This window comes from Bombina bombina, chromosome 9, assembly GCF_027579735.1.
Source record: "Bombina bombina isolate aBomBom1 chromosome 9, aBomBom1.pri, whole genome shotgun sequence".
Lineage (NCBI taxonomy): Eukaryota > Metazoa > Chordata > Amphibia > Anura > Bombinatoridae > Bombina > Bombina bombina.
Window position 1 is genome coordinate 150,257,069 of NC_069507.1, and position 21,459 is coordinate 150,278,527.

At 39.8% G+C, this 21,459-nt stretch overlaps 1 protein-coding gene across 1 annotated transcript in view; it reads right to left on the minus strand.

Moving 5' to 3' along the window:
- LOC128639573 (opsin-VA-like) overlaps positions 1–21,459 on the minus strand; it is a 235,030-nt gene that overhangs the window by 82,512 nt on the left and 131,059 nt on the right. The window lies entirely within an intron of this gene.

Sequence of the window (21,459 nt, forward strand, 5' to 3'; positions counted from 1 at the left end):
AGCCAAGGTTGGATTGGAGTATTTGGTTAGGCTAATCATGATGGATATGTAGACCACCACCACTGAGAGTCCTGGAAGTAACAGGGATGAGATGAAAGAGCTAAGAATAGTAGAACTTGAAACAACAGAGTTAGCCATGGGTGTTAGTGCCAAACCGCTTGGCTTTTTTTGGGCTTTAGGTGCGGCTATTCATGCAGGCCATATAGAGCTGCCACCATTCGGTGTCGTATCAGCTATTAAACTAATAAGAACAGTACTACCAAAATACAGCCAATGAAGGGCCTTAGGAATACTGAGCCAAGGTTGGATTGTAGTATTTGGTTAGGCTAATCATGATGGCCATGTAGACCACCACCGAGAGTCCTGAAAGTAACAGGGATGATGAGATGAAAGTGCTAAGAATAGTACTACTTGAAACAACAGAGTTAACCATGGGTGTTAATCCAAGACCGCTTGGATTTATTTTTGTATTGGGTGCGGCTAATCATGCAGGCCATATAGAGCTGCCACCATTCGGTGTTGTATCTGCTATAAAAATAATAAGAACTGTACTATCAAAATACAGACAATGAAGGGCCTATGAAGACTGAGCAAAGGTTGGATTGTAGTATTTTGTTCGGCTAATCATGATGGCCATGTAGACCACCCGTAACAGGGATGAAAGTGCTAAGAATAGTACTAATTGAAACAAACGAGTTAGCCATGGGTGTTAGTCTAAGACCACTCGGCTTTTTTTTGGGTTTGGGTGCAGCTAATCATGAAGGCCAGATAGACCTGCCACCATTTGGTGTTGTAACAGGTATTAAACTGCAAAGAACAGTACTACTTAACACAACCTACTTACCATGGGTCCCAGAGCATATGTTTGGTTATTATATTTTGTAAGGGTAATCATGCAGGCCATATAGACCTCCACCGATAGGGTGAGTATGAGTAACAGCTATTAAAATGCGAAGGACATTACTAATTAACACAACATAGTTACCATGGGTCGCAGACCAAGAGCAGATGTCTTATTATTATATTTTGTATGGGTAATCATCCAGGCCGTATAGACCTCACCAAATAGGGGGAGTTACAGAGATTAAAGTGCTAAGAATGGTAGTACTTAAAACACAACCTAGTTAAAATAGGTACCAGACCGCATGTCGTATTATTATATTTTTTCAGGGTAATCAGGCAGGCCATATAGAACACCCCCGATAGGGGGGGGGGGGACAGGGATTAAAGTGCTAAGAAAAGTACTAATTAACACAAGCTAGTTGGGTCCAGGAACGCATGTTTAATTATTAGACTTTATTAGGGTAATTATATATCTAACAAATCTATCTATTCCTCTTCTATCGATTCTATCTAACTATCAATCTATGTATATCTATCCTATCTATCAATCTATCTTCTGTCCGGGATGTTTTGAGACAGCCACTTTGGGAATGTTAGTTGATTTAGGCCCATTATGGCTTAAAAGCAGACTCTGCATAAACTATGTAATTTTCCATGGGAGTTTTGCCAGGGATCCCCCTCCAGCATGCGACAGTCCAGGTGTTAGTACCCTTGAAACAACTTTTCCATCACTATTGTGGCCAGAAAGAGTCCTTGTAGGTTTTAAAGTTCGCTTGCCTATTGAATTCAATTTAGGTTCGCGACATCACTAAATTTAATACCCAAGTATATTAAAGCATCTTTTGCCTCTTTAAGCTGACAAGTTTGGCATGAGTCTTTTTGTGTTTGCTTAGCCAAAAAAAAATTCAGTTTTGGATGTGTTTATTCCTGTAATATTTGGGTTAATACTGGGGTATTTTTCAAGTATTTGTCATTAAGACTAATACGTCATCCGCATATAGTAGAGTCAAGGCCTTTTTTTGTCCCCAATTTTAATCCCGTCAATCTCTTTCCTCAGACAAATTGCTAAAGGCTCTAAGGCCAAGTTAAATAAATAAGGGGAGAGTGGGCACCCTTGTCTTAAACCCTTATGTAGCAAAAAATTAGCTGAGGGAATATCGTTAATCAGAATAGAGGCATTGGAACAATAATAAATTAAACGAATAAAGTTCAAGGAGGGTCCTTCAACTCCATACTTTGGTAATGCTGTAAACAGATGGTCCCAGGTGATGGAGTCGAAAGTAGTGATGTCGCGAACCTAAAATTTTCGGCGGACTCGAACTTCCGGTATTGTTCGCGAACGCGCAAACCGCCATTGAATTCAATAGGCAGGCGAACTTTAAAACCTACAAGGACTCTTTCTGGCCACAATAGTGGTGGAAAAGTTGTTTCAAGGGTACTAACACCTGGACTGTCGCATGCTGGAGGGGGATCCCTGGCAAAACTCCCATGGAAAATTACATAGTTTATGCAGAGTCTGCTTTTAAGCCATAATGGGCCTAAATCAACTATCATTCCCAAAGTGGCTGTCTCAAAACATCCCGGACAGAAGATAGATTGATAGATAGATATAGATAGATATACATAGATTGATAGTTAGATAGAATCGATAGAAGATAAATAGATAGATTTGTTAGATATATAATTACCCTAATAAAGTCTAATAATTAAACATGCATTCTTGGACCCAACTAGCTTGTGTTAATTAGTACTTTTCTTAGCACTTTAATCCCTGTCCCCCCCCCACTAGCAAGTAAACACAGTAGGCTCTGTATGTCAGCAAAACACACAGGCCGGATAGAAAATTATATTAGATTACACTAGCAAACAAATTTAAACTTTTTTTTTTATATTAAAATTAAGGTGAAGAAGAATAGATATGAGTGCTGGGTGGCTGCCTGGCACAGAACCAATTAACCAAAAGACTGAAAAAAAATGAGGTATATTAATGCTGAGTGAGCCTGACAGACACAGGCCTGATAGTAAATGTAATTAGATTACACTAGCAAAATATATATATATATATTTTTTAAATTTAAAATAATGTTATAAACGGATATTAACACTGGTGGCTGCTGGCTGGCACAGAGCAATGAACCAGAGTATATGCTGTGTGACACTGGCCTGATAGAAAATGAAAAAAAATTGCACTAGAAAAATAATTAAATTTTTTGGTTAGTTAAATTTAAACTAATGTTGTTAGGGAGATATCAGTGGTGGCAGTAATCACAGCATATGCTGTGAGCCTTAAACACACAGCCTGAAAGCCAGGCAAATGCTAATAAAAAAAAAAACGAAAAAAAAAAAAAAACGGCACGAAATATAGCCCTAAAAAGGGCTTTTTGGGGTGCTGTGCTTGCAGCAGAGATGAGTGGAGTCCTTCTGGACTGTAAATACACTAGCCTAGCTATGTTTTTCCTCTTAATGTCAGGAGCAAAAACACAACACGTCCTCTCATTAAGAAAGCAAGGTCGTTATGAGTCTAAAATGGCGGATTCCGAGTAGCTGGGAGGGTCTGTGAGGGAGTGTCTGATGTTGATTGGCTCTAATGTGTCAGGCGGATGTGACATAAAGGGTCAAAGTTTCCACAATGATGACACATAGGGGCGGATCGAACATCGCCATGTGTTCGCCCACAAACGCGAACAAGCTATGTTCGCTGTGAACCGTTCGCGGGCAAACAGTTTGGGACATCACTAGTCGAAAGCCTCCACATCTATAGATATTATTGCTACATCCGGCCCTTTTGTTTTCTGTGTATGTGATTGGTAGATATTTAATATCAATTAAAGTTTCCTCAAATTACGAGAGGAGATTTTGCCAGGCATAAAGCCGACCTGATCTTATGTATCCTTATGTATAATCCTGTTTATTAAGATACTCATAAGAATCTTATAATCACTATTCAATAGTGAGATTGGTTTGTAAGAACCGATCTCTTCTGGGTTTTTGTTTTTTTTCAAAATCAAAGCTATTAACGATGAGGTAAAATATCTAGAGCAAGGAGTACTTTCAGAATAATATTTATTGAATAATATAACAAGCGTTTGGGCGATGTCTTCTGATAATATTTCATATAACTCAGCTGGGATCTGGTCTGGTCCAGCCGCTTTATTAGGTGCTGCTTTATTAATGGCATCAATAACTTCTTTATGAGAAATAGGGGCTTTCAAGTTATCTAATTTACTTCTATCTACCTTTGGGGTCTGAATATTTTTCCAAAATGTATCTTTAATTTGTGTATTTATAGTGTTATCAGAATATAAATCTTGAAAATATTGCAAAATATATTTGTTAATAATAGTAGCTCTACCTGTCGGGGTCTTAAGGGATTCTATCATACATTTCTTCCTTTTGGATTTTGTTAAGTTGGCTAAGAACTTCCCTGCTTTGCCTCCATATCTGTAAACAAAAAAAAACCTCTTCCTGAGATCTTCTTGAGCCATTTTTTGAGCTATAAAAAATTCTATTTCCCCTTTTCCTTTGAGATATAGTTCTCATACACCTAGACTACAAGTTTTGCCTTATCGAGGGTGCGAAATGAACGCAACAAAAGTTGTGTTATTTCACCGTCCATATCGCTGCCATTACAAGTTTTTGAAAAGCCACCTTGTGCGTCCGATATGGTGGTGATGAGCTCCATACTGCACAAAATCCAAGGGCTGCTTTGACATACTCGTGCACACTTTCCCCATAGACATCAATGGGGAGAGAGTGTTAGAAAAAAAAAATAACACCTGAAGCGTGGAATGGCAATTTCCGTAACGCAACCCCGTTGATGTCTATGGGGAAAAAAAGTTAAGTTTAAACCTAACACCCTAACATAAACCCAAAGTCTAAACACCCCTAATCTGCCGCCCCTGACATCGCCGACACCAAAATAAACTTTCCCCAAATCAGCCAATAGAATTTCAGTAGCTCTCATCCTATTGGCTGATTTGAATTTCAAAAATCAAATCAGCCAACAGGAATGCAAGGGACGTCATTTTGAAAAGGCCCCCTTGAATTGAAGATTCAGTGTACGGCGGCGACCGTATGAAGAGGACGCTCCAGGCCTGGATGTCTTGAAGGATTGACTCGCTCTGCGCCGCCAGGATGAAGATAGAAGACGCCGCCGGGATAAAAATAGAAAATGCCGCCTGGATGGATGAAGACCTCGCCGCCTGGATGAAGACTTCTCGCTGCCTGTATGTCCGTACTTAAAAACTGTAAGTGGATCATTGAAGTAAGCTTTTTGCACGCTTCAGTTTAGCATGAGAATGATAACTCCTTTACTTGCAACCCGAGACGCACAAAAAGATTACTTCTTGTCACCAAAGAAAAAGAGCTTCCCAATTTGTAGGACTGGAACCCAGTGGCAGCAAACAAAGTAAAGCTAATGAATAAATTATAAACAAAATCTGAGACGTCAAAATAGATAAGGGGTGTAGAGAAAAAAGTGTGGTCAGTAGATTCCCTGGTCAGGGCAGGCAGCGAAGGAGCATAATCTGTAAGGTGAGCGAGGGGTCAAAAACCAGGAAATCAGAACGTGGGTTACAGGACTTTAAACATTCCGTGTGACGCTCCGATGTTGGGAATATGATGCAAGCACATGCACACTTCATCTGCTAAGCCAGCATCCCATGACATTTCTAGCGCAATTAGCACTCTAGCAAAAGCACTAAATAGCGCTACTCTTGTAATCTGGCCCTAAATATCCTTGTTATTTCATAATCATATTAAATAAATGTGCTTTGCTTTTTATTTTATTATTGTATATCAATTTCAAAGTGATTTGAAGAAATTTTAAGTTCTGACATTTTTTTGGTCAGCAATGTTAAGATACGTAGGTTGTGTGTGATCCGCCTGAGTTTCACTTGTATTTAAAATGGCCCCTCGGCTCATATCAGTTTGGCACTACTGCTTTAAAGGGACAGTCTACACCAGAATATTTATTGTTTTAAAAGATAGATAATCCCTTTATTACCCATTTCCTAGTTCTGCATAACAAACACAGTTATAAATACACTTTTTATCTCTGTGATTATCTTGTATCTAAGCCTCTGCAAGCTGCCCCCTTATTGCAGTTCTTTTGACAGATATGCATTTTAGCCAATCAATGCTGGCTCCCTGGAACTTCCCGCGCATGAGCACAGTGTTATTTATATGAAACACATTAACTAACACACTCTAGTGGTGAAATACTATGCCCTGAGCTAAGAGGTGGCCTGCAAGGGATTAGAAATTAGCATATGAACCTCCTATATTTAACTTTTAACTAAGAATACCAAGAAAAAAAAAGCAAATAAAGTAAATTTGGTGAAATAAAGTAAATTTGAAAATTGTTTAAAATTACATGTCCTATCTGAATCATGAAAGTTTATTTTGGACTAGACTGTCCCTTTAAGTCATTCTATTTTCAAATATCACATTTGTTTTCTGGCTAATTTTAACATTTTAAATTATGTATCAAAAATATAGCACAATATGGAGTATTGATGTCTAGTTTTTGTTACTAGCATATTTCAAATTACATCGTAATTTGGACATACCTGTAGCTGTAACTTTATCCCATTTAGAACAATGTTCTATTTTAAATTGAAGGCTTTTAGTGAAAACACTGTCCATATCAATCAATTTTGTATTTCACTGTATTGCAGAATGTTTGGCCCAGTTAGATATAGCAATGAAAAAAAATAAAATACTTATATTTACTCATGATTCAGAATTCATCTGGATTCAGAGGCTTTCTGTATATTTTAATAGTAATTTAATCATTTTCAGCAATTTAGGAGGCAGTTACATTCTGTTTCCATAAAAGTAACTCTAATATTTTGTAAAATGTAAGATTGTTCTATTCTCTTCAAATGCCCTGTAGGCCTGGATTCCCCCCCCCCCCCCCCCCATAAAAAGCTGTACCTTAGCCCCCAGTTCTAAAGTTGCCAGGTGTCCGTTTTTTGCCTGGAAAGTCAGATATTTTGGTTTGCTGTCCTGTAATATCTGTTAAAAAACAAAAAAGCAAAAAAAAAAAAAAACACTTCACCTAGCAAAATTGTCTGTCACTGTGTCAGACAGCGTTGCTGGGTGACTGCTGCTTTTTACTTGCAGGCTGCCAGTGTCAGTGACGGTTAACCTCACCATGAGAATAACTTAAAAAGTAATAACATCACACTTAACTATATATATATATATATATATATATATATATATATATATATATATATGCAGTTCTCATATGTCATGATATATCCATAAAATAACATTAAAGAACCCATACAAGAACTTTAAAACCCTCCCACCTCTTATCTCTCTAGTTTTGTTCTTGGGCTCGTAGGAGATTCCAGCTACTTGCTTATGGATTACAAATTGGGAGCTTAGACATATGTGAGACCCAGAGTTCAAGAGTATCATTTACAAAGAAGACAGAAAAGACTTTCCACAGCAGCTGAATGATACAGGAATACCCTGTTATGTGCATGGGACTTCAGCAATAACTACCCTCAGGTGTCACAGGGACTCATTCCTAGCCTCCCCTGTGGGACTCTGGTATTTGCTACTGCAATTCTCTACAGTACTCGATACCTGCATTGAATGGGCTCTTTACTGGATACTGCTGCAACTGCATTGACATAGATTACATGCCTAGTAAGCCAGTGGAGGGGGTGCTGCTTAAGGTAAGTGCCTTTCCACAGCACAGACACAGCCCAGAGGCTATTTTTAGATACTCTGGTATAAGTACAGCATAGCTAGGGGACTTAACCTGCACCTCTCATGACACAAATTTTTTCTCAATGTCATGTCCCTAACAGTTCTATTGTTCAGCATTGTGAACACTATCAGGGAAGCCTGTGACCCTTTTTAATCCTCTGGCAGTTTTTGGGATAATATCTTGAGCACTGGCCCTTTTAATGGAACCGGCAATAGCTTCATATATGATGTGGTTCTATAGTGCAGGCTCCGGTTAGGCTGGGGGAACATACTTTATCAGGGTTTATAGGGTTATTATGCTTGGTACACTTTATTTTACTTTTAAACAATCAAAAGAGTTTTTTTTTATTATTGCTGAGTCACAGGCTTTACTCCTGGAGGCAGCCCTCCCCCTTGTTGTTCCCATCTCTTTTTCTCAGCTATCTGAAGCCTCTGTGACTAGATTTCAACTGCAACAGTTGGGGCCTGATCTTTAACAGATTCCATCCTGATTTTTAGTACCTGCCAGTCCCAGGAAGGGGGTGAGTACCCATACAGGAGCTGCAAGGGGGTTCCTTTCGGGATTTACTTATTTCTTGGGGCTTGTTAAACTTTCTACATTGGGAGATTGTAAAAGTGCCTGAGGGAGTGTTTGTAATGCTCGTGGGATATTCCACTATTAGACAAAACTCGGCCAGTAGTCTTCTACGTTGAGCCGGCAAGATAGGGAATATCCCAGAGCAGAGAAAGTTTGCAAGATGAGGTAAGCGGCACTCACCACAGGCAGGATAGTCTTCAGTGGCAACAGGCAGGGAATCAGAGAAAGGCAGTTCAGTGGTAAACCACAAGATGAGTCAGGCAGGCAAGGTTTGGCAACAGTAAGGCAGTCCAAAGGTAAACCACTAGAATGGTCTGGCAGGCAGGGTTTGGCAATGGTAAAGCAGTCCAAAGGTAAACCACTAGAATGGTCAGGCAGGCAGGGTTTGGCAACAGAGAGGCAATCCAGAACAATAGGGGTTAATCAAGCAGAGTGGTCAGACAAGCAGAGTTCAGCAGCAGTATATCAATCCAGTAGTTTAGGGGATATCAGGCAGAGAGGTCAGACAAGCAGAGTTGAGCAACAGAATATCCATCCAGAAATGAGCAATCTATCACACCCAGGACCACACAAAGTAACACCTATACTTGGGCAGTGATAGATTGCTTAATGGCAACTTACAAAAGCGCAGGATTTGCACCACAGGGAATCCCAACCGGCATCAGAGTGGAGAGCGTGCTGTAATGACATCAGTGCCACATGCAACAGGAGCCGACACCGCCCCTGACAACGAGCAGGGAAGGAGGCGCAGCGTCCCTAGCAATGGCTAGTGCAGCGTGGCATGACATAGCCCCCCACACAAGGGTTCCCTCTGGGAACCAGAGTTGGCTTCATACGGTGAGCAGTATGGAATCTGGAGACCAGGAATGATCTGCCACGGAGTAACCCTTCCATTGTACAAGATATTGCAGTTGTCTGCGTCTGTATTTGGAGTACAGGATCTTAGCAACCTCATTTTCAGGGTTGCCATGGAGCAGAGGAGGAGGAGCTCTTAGTTGGGTATATCTATTCTTGATCTAAGGCTTGAGTAATGAGATATGTAAGACTGGGTGTATGCGCAGGGTTCTGGGCAAGGCCACTCTGTAGGCGACAGGAGACAGTCTTTTTAGGACTTTTTAAGGACCGATAAACATAGGCCTTTATTTGTGACAGGGTTGACGTAGACGAATGTGTCGAGTGGAGACCCAAACACGTTCACCTACCAAGATGGCACATACAGAGGCTCTATGGTGATCAGCAAACATCTTGTATCTAGAGACAGCTGAACGTCATTGTGAGTGAATATGTTGCCAATAAATGGTGAGTTCAGTAACATGTCGGTCTGCAGCAGGAACCCCTGTAGACTGAGCAGAAAGAGGGAAGACACAAGGTTGATTCCCTGCTTCGGCTTGAAATGGAGAACAATGTAGAGAGCATTGTATGGAGAGCATTGACAAAGGCTCTAAGGTAGGCATCGAGATCTTGGTTTACTCTCTGTTAGTCCATTGGTCTGAGGGTAGTAGCCAGAAGACAAGGAAACAGTGGTTCCAATCAATTTACAAAAGGCTCTCCAAAAGGTAGAAATGAATTGTTGGCCTCTGTCGGAAACAATATTCACGAGAATGCCATGAAGTCGTACCACATGCAAGAGAAAAAGAGACGATAGGTCTTGAGCAGAAGGCAGTTTCTTAAGGGGTGCAAAACCGATCCACCACAACCCAAATAACTGTATGGTGGTCAGAAGGTGGAAGGTCCACAATGAAGTCCATAGTTATGTGTGTCCAGAAGTACGGCCAGAAGTCCCAAACACAGAAGTAAGTGCTGAAATGAATGCATCAGCATCGTTCAGGAGTTGAGCGTTCTGTTCCAAAAGGGGAGAGACTCAGGCTACGGTCATGTCTTTTAGTAAGGAAATGACAAAGGTGACCCTTGACTGGTGAGACTGAAAGGTGTGAGGATCATTGTGGAAGTGCAGCCTACATTGGTTAAGAAAACCCCCTACAGTCAGTAGTACCTTCATACTTGTCAGGCAATGGTATCCAGGGTATACTTCCAGAAGCAGGGGAAGAAGTTGCAGCTGTAGAAGCAGAGACTGGCAGTACAACAACAGGAGGAGTGTTCCTTGCTGCAACTAGTGAACAGAGTTAAGCAGTTATAGCCTCTAGTTTGGAATCCATACTCTGCAACTGTGTGGTATGGGTTCCCTGAAGATAAACCACTCTTGCCACCTCATCTGGCTCAATGGCCCAAGTATAATGTAATGCTCGTTGGATATTCCACTATCAGACCAAACTTGGCCAGTAGTCTTCTTATCCCGGGGTTGAGCCTGAAAGATTGGGAATATCCCAGAGCAGACAAATTTCACAATATGAGGTAGGCGGCATTCACCACAGGCAGGATACTCTTCAGTGGCAACAGGCAGGGAATCAGAGAAAGGCAGTTCAGTGGTAAACCACAAGAAGAGTCAGGCAGGCAAGGTTTTGCAACAGTAAGGCAGCCCAAAGGTAAACCACTAGAATGGTCAGGCAGGCAGGGTTTGGCAACATGAAAGCAGTCCAAAGGTAAACCACTAGAATGGTCAGGCAGGCAGGATTTGGCAACAGAGACACAATCCGGAACAATAGGAGTTAATCAAGCAGAGTGGTCAGACAAGCAGAGTTCAGCAGCAGTATATCAATCCAGCAATTTAGGGTTTAACAGGCAGAGTGGTCAGACAAGCAGAGTTCAGCAGCAGTATATCAATCCAGTAGTTTAGGGGTTAACAGGCAGAGAGGTCAGACAAGCAGAGTTCATCAACAGAATATCGATTCAGAAATCAGAAATCTATTACACCCAGGAGCACACAAAGTAACACCTATACTTGGATAGTGATAGATTGCTGAATGGCAACTTACATAGGCGCAGGATTTGCGCCACAGGGAATCCCAACCGGCATCAGAGCAGAGAGCGTGCGGTATTGACGCATGCAACAGCCGACACATCCCCTGACAACGAGCAGGTAAGGAGGCGCCACGTCCCTAGCAACGGCTAGTGTGGCGCGGCATGACAGTGTTATTATATTGTAGAGTGCTCTCTACTAGGTTTTCTCTTTAGTATTTATTATATAAGCTGTCATGGTACACTGTTATATTTACAGTGAACAAATATTTTATGTCCCCACTGATATTACTTTGGAGGAGTCATTTCCTTATATCCCTATAGCTACATATATTTGTTTATAAAGTGTGACAAAACCAATTTGCAGGGTTCACATAAATACACAAACGGTATTAAAATAAAATGCCAAAAAAATGTGCATAAATCTGTTAAGGATATAGTTCTTATGATATAAGCTTTGGAGAATCTAAGTAATTCCACGCTGTGTCTCCAGGGGGAGATATATAAAGGAAAGAGAGAGAAACAATAGTGCACTCTGTGTATGTGTATGTGTATGTATATATGTGTATATATATATATATATATATATATATATATATATATATATATATATATATATGTGTGTATATATATATATAGCAAAGTCAGTGGAATAGGCACTCCATAATCCAATAGTCCATCAGCTTCCAGGGTGCACTCTCAAAAAATCCAAAATACAGTACGATGAAAAAGGCACTCACTGGTGGTAGTATAAAATATAACGTTTCATCCATTAAAAAACATAACGTTTTGGGAACATTACGTTCCCTTTGTCAAATGTCAGATACAGCAATGCAATAAATACAAAGCGATCGCTTTGTATTTATTGCATTGCTGTATCTGACATTTGACAAAGGGAACGTAATGTTCCCGAAACTTTATGTTTTTTAATGGATTAAATTAAACGCTATATTTTATACTACCACCAGTGAGTGCCTTTTTCATCGTTCTGTATATGTATATGTATATATATATATATATATATATATATATATATATATATATATATATATATATATACACTGCTCAAAAAAATAAAGGGAACACTTAAACAACACAATGTAACTCCAAGTCAATCACACTTCTGTGAAATCAAACTTAGGAAGCAACACTGAGTGACAATCAATTTCACAGGCTGTTGTGCAAATGGGATAGACAACAGGTGGAAATTATAGGCAATGAGCAAGACACCCCCAATAAAGGAGTGGTTCTGCAGGTGGTGACCACAGACCACTTCTCAGTTCCTATGCTTTCTGGCTGATGTTTTGGTCACTTTTGAATGCTGGCGGTGCTTTCACTCTAGTGGTAGCATGAGACAGAGTCTACAATCCACACAAGTGGCTCAGGCAGTGCAGCTCATCCAGGATGGCACATCAATGCGAGCTGTGGCAAGAAGGTTTGCTGTGTCTGTCAGCGTAGTGTCCAGAGCATGGAGGCGCTACCAGGAGATAGGCCAGTACAACAGGAGACGTGGAGGAGGCCGTAGGAGGGCTACAACCCAGCAGCAGGACCGCTACCTCCGCCTTTGTGCAAGGAGGAACAGGAGGAGCACTGCCAGAGCCCTGCAAAATGACCTCCAGCAGGCCACAAATGTGCATGTGTCTGCTCAAACGGTCAGAAACAGACTCCATGAGAGTGGTATGAGAGCCCGACGTCCACACCGTGCAGGACATTTGGCATTTGCCAGAGAACACCAAGACTGGCAAATTCGCCACTGGCAACCTGTGCTCTTCACAGATGAAAGCAGGTTCACACTGAGCACATGTGACAGAGTCTGGAGATGCCGTGGAGAACGTTCTGCTGCCTGCAACATGACCGGTTTGGCAGTGGGTCAGTAATGGTGTGGGGTGGCATTTCTTTGGGGGGCCGCACAGCCCTCCATGTGCTCACCAGACCACGGACCAGGAGCAAAGGAGGAGGAGCTCGGAAACGGGTATATCCAGTCTTGATGTAAGGCTTGAGTAGTGAGATGTGGAAGACTCGGTGTATGAGCAGGGTTTTGGGCAAGGCTACTTTGTAGGCAACAGATGAGAGTCTTTTCAGGACTTTGTAAAAAAATTAAAATTAGCCCACAACTTCAGAATAATATTGTGCCCCACAAATTCAGAGGGTATAAGTAAATAAATCAAGCAACTGGGCTCAGCGGACTGATTTAACCACCCATTGCTGCGGAGGGAAAACAAAAAGAAACTCAATAACCACAACTCCCTTAGAATAAAGCAAAAAATTGTCTTAATCATTATACTCATCAGTCTGGCCCATGCCAGCCCACATCACTACCCCAAGTGTCCACAGTCCAGAGAAACTATGTAAAAGGAACTAGACAATAAATCACTCAATCTACAGCAGCCTCCACCAGGCAACATAATGATTATAAATCATAAGATCTATGGGCCGCCACTGGCTTCCCTTATTAAAACCTAATCCCGATTCAGGGACCCTTAGCATATCTAGCACAGGATCGGAGATGTGGGATCACGAGCACCATGTGAAAAAAGAAAAGACAAAAAACAGTGTGAGTGTTATACAACAAGACCTACATACAAGACAGATTAAACATAATAAAAAGAGACCAAAAGTCTCATGTTAAAAACAAATATCCTAATCCAAATACACTAATTCGGCACTGGGTTCCACAATTCTTGGACCCAACAGTGTCATAACATAGGATGGGCAACTCTGTCATCCAGCAAGATGGATGATATTATTGGCAGATTGGCCGTTTAGACCACTAAGAGTGCCATAATATAATCATGTACTCTCATATTATAATGTGATCAAAGACTCTCAATGAACACTATGTGTTATTATTTCTAGGGCTAAACGTCCATCACAGGAAAACTTGCCAACCAGATTGAATATTTAGGCCCCTGGGTGCCAACGTTCCCAGTTTGTGTATCCTATCCATCTGGCCTCCTTCTGCAGAAGGGTCTTAGCTCTATTACCCCCTCTTCTCGGACTCGGCACGTGGTCGATTATACAGAATCTCAAGTCCGTAACTGTATGTCCTCTCTCTAAAAAGTGTCAGGCGACCGGTTGGTCAGATTTCCCACTTCTCAGGGCAGTTCTTATGCTTGACCGGTGGTTGGCCATCCAGGTCTTGGCATCGCTGATGGTCTTCCCAGTATAGAGCAGTCCACATGGACAGTTGAGAAGGTAAATTATATAAGGTGTTGTACATGTGAGGAAGAAATTGATGCTGTATTTCTTCTTTTTCTCTGGATGTTGGAACGTGTTCCCTGTGTGCATGCTGTTGCATGTCACACAGCTCGTGCACTTGAAGCAGCCATTCTTCTTCTTCAGCCACAGCTGTTTATCAGCCAGTGGTGATAGATCTGTCCTCATCAGAGAATCCTTCAAGATTTTGCCCCTACGGTATGCCAGACGGGGTGCCCCCACTTTGTGAATGGCAATGAGGTATCAGACTGGATTAACTTCCATTCCTCCTTGATAGCTCTCATAATCTGGTACTGATCTGTAATGTATAAGTTGTTACAAATGTGAGTTGAGGGGTGGCATCCTGTGTATGTATGTCACCTCTGGTCTCTTCCTGGATTGCCTGTTCACACATGGTCCGGAGATGTTTCTTTTTGTAAGCACATTGTATAAATCTTTCTACCAACTCAGTTAGTTGGACTTTGCACCACTCTGGGTCTATATTGTTCCGCACCACTCGTTGGAACTGTGCTTTGGGTATGTTCCGAATCAAGGCCAGTTGATGACAGCTATTTGCGTGTAACATAGAATTCCAGTCTGTACTTTTCCTGAAGAGGGTGGTATCCAAATAATCAACAGTGTCTGTATCTGCCACATGCTGGAATCTGATTGTACTCTCTAGTGCATTGAGTGCAATAATCCATCTCTCTAGTGAGTTTACATCACCTTGCCAGATCAAAAACAGATCATCTATATATCTACAGTAAAATTTGACAGACGGTATTTCATACACCTTCATTTGTGAGGTCCCGTACTCAGCCATATAGAGATTCACCAGTGATGGGGACACATTCGACCCCATTACTGTTCCGGCTATTTGTAGATAAAACTTGTTTTCAAAGCGGAAAAAAAATATTTCCAAACAAATTGTTAACTGCTCTATCAGAACATATTCCGGTGGGCCGATATATGGCATACGTCTCAAGCAGTTGGTAACTGCCACAATACCTGCTGTGTGTGGAATCACTGTTTAAAGGCTTGAGATGTCCATAGTGACCAATAGGTCAGACTCACTGATGTTCTCCAGACAGACGATGCGTTGGATGAATGTTGCTGAATCTTGCATGTAAGACCTCATTTGTTTGACTATGGGCTGAAGGAAATGGTCTACAAACTCAGTCAGAGATTGTAAGTGGGAACCTCTGGCTGACACAATCGGTCTTCCAGGGGGACACATCATATCCTTATGAATTTTTGGCAGTGTGTATAGTATTGGTGTTATTGGAAAGTCCCTCTTCATAAAACGAGCCTCTTGTTCTGTGATGACCTCAGCTTGCTTCCATCCGGATATTTTATTGTCAATTTCACGCTTCAAAGCAAAGGTGGGATCGTTCTGCAGAACAGTATAGGTAGTAACATCAGAGAGCTGTCGAATCATCTCTTTTCTATAGTCCCCCACATCCATCACAACCACCGCTCCACCCTTGGTCTAGTGCTAATGTTGAAGACATATTTTTCTATCTTCTCTGGATTGGGGGGCGGCGGGACATGCCCCCCCACCTCGTGTGTGGTCGGGTCCTTGTCCTAAAAAATGATTTGATGTTGAATATGGTGCCAGTGGTGATCGTGCAGAGACATCTTACCGAGTGTTATCCCATTGTTGTGTATTGCTGGTCCCTCTGTACCTAGTTGTAATTCCCCTAAATGGGGGAGCTTCGGGGTTCATAGATCCCTCTTGGTCAGAACTATCTCCAAAGCTGGTATCCACTGTATTAATCGCTTTCTTTGTGTATCTTCTCTCCCTTCTGGCTCTAAAGTTCTTTCTCTCATCTGGTGTTAATATCCAGCGGTAGACACTCTTGTGTGTGTAATCTAATCCAACCGTTTGGAGTTTGCGGTTCTTGATTAGCTCCTGTTTATATGCTTTAGCCTGTTTAGCCAATTTATCCAATCCCATGAGTTGTCAGACCTCAACTTATTGAGTTGTAAACTCTCTAAGGTTTGGATCTCTGTTCTGACCTCCTGCAGTAATCTTCCGGCTTTACGAATCACCAGCAACATTAAATCGAAGGAGCACATGTTCAGAATCCTGCACCAGTTGGTGCAAAATTCTGTGCTTGACCTTCCAATTGTGGGAACATTTCTGATCCGAAAACCTCTTGGCAGCATTCTTTTCTTATGATACTCTGATAAATAAGTACCATGAAGGTTCAGATCAATATCACGTTGTTTTAGCTTAGCCCACATGTTGTACAGGGATTGATTAGATTCTTCCACCTGTTGTTACTATGGCTGATTTTGGACAAAGAAAGAAAACACAAATTAAAGACTTTGCCTTAGATATTTCATTGATACCTTCTACCTCAACCATACTCTTGGAGGATACAAAGATACAAAGCCACAGGGAATAAAAGTTGGAAGTTTCTACCAAAGAGGTTGGAGTACCCCTTAAACAGCAGCCTGGTTTAAGAATAGACCTAGGATTAAAATCCACAGAATCACAGGCCAAGGGAGCAGCACAGGGAGAATACAGGAGAAGTGTCCCTATTTTCTTTTGAGTGCATACATTACCTCATATGATTGGGGTAATATCTGGTAAGAAGATCACCATTTATTTTTCATCCTAATCCAACACTGGACTATTAAGAACTTTATTTTTATTTTAAAGTTAGATACTAGTGGTATATACTCTTATAATTGGATATATGCTGATATACACCATATGTAAAGATGTTATCTTTGCGCAGATTTACACGTATTGATTTCCTCTTTCCTATTACAATATATATATATATATATATATATATATATATGGGTGTGTGTATGTATAAATTGTACCAAAATACCATTATATATATATATATATATATATATATATATATATATATATATATAATGTATTTATTATTAAGCAGAGCATCTTCAGCTATGTGCAGAACATTGGAATGTAAAATATTCATAGTTTCATGTCGGGTTAGCACACATGAGATTATGTGATCGGGTTTACGTGTGAGTTGGGTGGGGGTTTTTCCCCCCACTTTTTTGCTCCATTGACTTTTATGGGGGAATAGGTTATTGCACGCACAATATTATAAAATCAACTTTTTCCATTCATCATCTTAGCACAAGATTGATAACTTTTTACTTTCAACTCGTAATACCAGAGCAACCTGACACACCCAAAAAGTTCTAGCACAATAAGCGATCTAGATAAAGCGCTAAATAGCGCTCCACTCATAATCTGTCCCAATATGTGTGGGTTTCTTACAGAAAAAAAGGTTACATTGAGGATTAAATGTGACCAGCATCATGGGTGGAAATGGCTCAGCAGTTTATGGGTTAATGTATGTGTTACCGCACTGAACGCCAATGCTAGAATAAAATATTTGTTTGGAAGTCCCTAGGCAGCATTATTTCTTAGTACATTTATAAATATATTTTATCCACTGATATGTTTAGTTTGAATAGAACAAATTAAGGACAAGTTCCATATGTACTGTTTACAATTAAATGTATTTTATATTGGGATATGTCACATTTAGTGTTATCATAATTTATAAATTTCTGCTTGGTTTGAAGTAGCATAAATCTCTTGGGAAGCTGAATTTAATGTTGCACTTGCTGAGCCAGCTTCATAAAGTTGACACAGCTGCACATAGTAATTAAATAAAAAAACAAATTCTTTATCACTGGGTAATTTTCTAAGCATTGGAATATATCTGCAAAAGTACTGTCTCAAGAATTCTTTAGTTGGCATAAGTCATAACATCCAATCCATATGCATATAAGAGCAATGTACCTTCTTCACAAAAGAAAACTGATATATTATCATCCTCAAATATGAATTAATTGGTAAATCTCATCTCTATCTATCTTTCTGACTGTCTATCATCTATCTATTTAGGTACTGGCAATCTGTTTTGGTTAATCTCACATATTAGGTATATCCAAGAACTTTTTTTTATTGACACTCTCATCTACATAACCTATGTATACAATTCATTCTTGGTCAATCAAAGCACAACTAAAACGTTTACTTGTATCCTTTACAGCACCTGTGTCCTCCCTATCAAATCTGTTGTGAATAACTCTGCCTAACTATTTCATAAAACTTGACAATCAGAATCAGTCACATCTATCAGTTAGCAAATTAGGAGCTTGCATAGAGACTAACAAATAATATTTAAAATAATTAAATATTTAAACAATCAGCCTCAAAATGTTGTGCTAGATCCTACACCTGGATTAATTAAGCAATTAAAAGTGTGTAAGAGCTCAGTTCTGACAGTGACCCTCCCACCTCAATCGTGATTGGCTAATCTGTGAACTAATCATAATTTATTTGAAAGGGTACAAATAGGAGGGAACATAACACTAGCTTTAATCCAACTGTGATGATGTTTTCTGTTCCTGTGGCTAAAAGAGGCTGAAGGATGAACAGGTTTTAAAATTCCTTTAAGGGGTTTTAATGGGAGGATTAATTTTGTTTTTTAGAGGGTTTGAGTGGGGAGTCTACAGTAGTACAGGTATTAACTGTAACATAAGCATTAGTGGAATAAGTAAGGTAGTGATTTAGATATTGGGGTACTGAAGTGGGGAATGGAAGTTCTTTCGGTTTTAGAGGATATCATGGTAGGATGAAACAAAAAGTAGCACCTGGGTGTTGAGGCATTGCATTTGGATGGTTGAGTAGTAGGACTCTAATTGGAAAGTGCAATGTAATTTAAAATATGTCTAACGTTGGCTAGTAGACCTGGACCAGTGCTGTTAGTGTTAGTGACAGAGAGGTGAAAACATTCACATGTAGCATTAAATACTTACCTCTAGTAATTTGGAGAGGTGTGTTAATCCTGATCCTTCTTTACAGACCCCATGGGTGCTAATAGGTGGCTTAGTAAAGTAGATCTGACCAATTTCATAAATTTGCTGTGCATTCGTTTGGATATTTGTTTCATTTTAGAAAAACGAATATCCGTGATTCGTTAGCAAATTTGCATTCATAACAATACAAATGTTTAATATACTCTATCTGATTCATGTGAGACAAAATTGGGTTTTTATTTCCCTTTAACCAGTTGAAATGAGATGTTAGCACAGTTTACGTTGCATGCACTTCTAATTTTGTATATATAATTTAGATGTTAGTACAGTATAATTTGCCTGGGTAGATCAGAGACTGTATTTTCATTCCATTAGAATAGAAAAAACACTAGAATATAGGAAAACACTATGTACACAATTGCATACTATTTGGTTTAATTTTCTAAACCTTACCAATCCAGTTGAACAGCCACTGATTAAAACTGAAAATGCACCAGAATTACCAAGACAATACTTGTAGGTCATCAACCAACTCCTGAAACTATGTGGGATAATGATGTTCCTTCTCACTGTATTCATTTCAACTTTAAAGCATGTTCATATGCTTTTGTTAAAGGGACAGTCAACACCAGAATTGTTGTTGTTTTAAAAGATAGATAATCCCTTAATTACCAATTCCCCAGTTTTGCATAACTAACACAGTTATAATGATACATGTTTTACCTTTGTAATTATCTGGTATCTAAGCTTCAGCAGACTGCCCGCTTATTTCAGTTCTTTTGACAGACCTGCATTTTAGCCAATCAGAGCTGACTCCATGGTAAATTCACGTGCATGAGCTCAATGTTATCTATATGAAACACATGAACTAATGCCCTCTAGTGGTGAAAAACTAAATGCATTTAGATTAGAGGCGGCCTTCAAGGTCTAAGAAATTAGCATATGAACCTCCTAGGTTTAGCTTTCAACTAAGAATACTAAGAGAACAAAGCAAAATTGGTGATAAAAGTAAATTGGAAAGTTGTTTAAAATTACATGCCCTATTTGAACCATGAAAGTTTTTTTTGGACTTGACTGTCCCTTTAACATTTACTAAAGGAAGATATAATTATTTGGTTTGGTTGCTTAGGAAGATGTATTGGCAGCAGAAAAAGTAATGTTCTTGTGCCACTTCATAAATCACAAGATAGGCCTTGTCTTGAGTATTATGTTCAGTTTTGTAGGTTATAATTCAAAAAGGATATAGAGAAACTGGAATCTGTTCTGAATGAAGACCACCTAAAATGGTCCATTGTCTAAAAACAAAACATTAAAAAAAACTTGATTACCTGAATATATGTATAAACTTGAGGAGAGCAAGAAGTAGAGGTGACATGATAGAAAACTTTTAGTATATTGGCAGCAAAAAAAGTAATGTTCTTATGCCACTTTACAAATCACAAGTTAGGTCTTGTTTTGAGTATTATGTACTGTTTTGAAGGTTATAGGGCATATTTATGATTGTGCAAGCGAACATGATACGATGTAGCTTATCATGTCCGCTGCACTTCGATAAATGCTGACAGCATACGCTCTTGGCATTTATCCTTGTGTACTGCTGGTGCAATAATGCCCCATGCAGATTTGCGGCCAATCGACCGCTAGCAGGGGGTGTCAATCAACCCTATTTCTGTCCGCTGCCTCGGAGCAGGCGGACAGGTTATGGAGCAGCGGTCTTTAAACCGCTGCTTCATAACTTCTGTTACACGGGGTATCAAGCTCTGTATGGAGCTTGATAAATATGCCCCAATATATTAATAAGGATATAAACGAATTTGAATCTGTTGAACAGAGGCCTACTAAAATGGTACTTTGTCTAAAAATAAAACATTCAAAAAGACTTGATTACCTAAATATGTATAACCTTGTATATGTATAACCTTGAGGTGATATGATAAAAATGTTTAAAGGGACACTCGATCAAAATTAAAATTTCATTATTCAGATGGAGCATGCAATTTTAAACAACTTTCCAATTTACTTCCATTAACAAAATGTGCACAGTCTTTTTATATTTAAACTTTGAGTCACCAGCTCCTACTGAGCATGTGCAAGAATAAGTATGTATGCATTTGTGAATGGCTGATGGCTGTCACATGGTACGTGTATGCATTTGTGATTGGCTGATGGCTGTCACATGGTACAGGGGGAGTGGAAAAAGACATAACTTTTAAAATTGTTAGAACAAAAATCTACTACTCATTGGAAGTTCAGACTAAGTGCTATTGCATTGTCTTGTTATCTTGCATTTGTTGATTATGCAAATCTACAGTGTTGACTGGTCCTTTAAGTATATTAAAGGACTCAATTAAGCTAAAGCTGAAAGTATTTTTCACAAAAAGCAACACCAAAACATAGGGTGATCATCTCAGGAGCAATTTGCAGAAGCACTTCTTTACAGC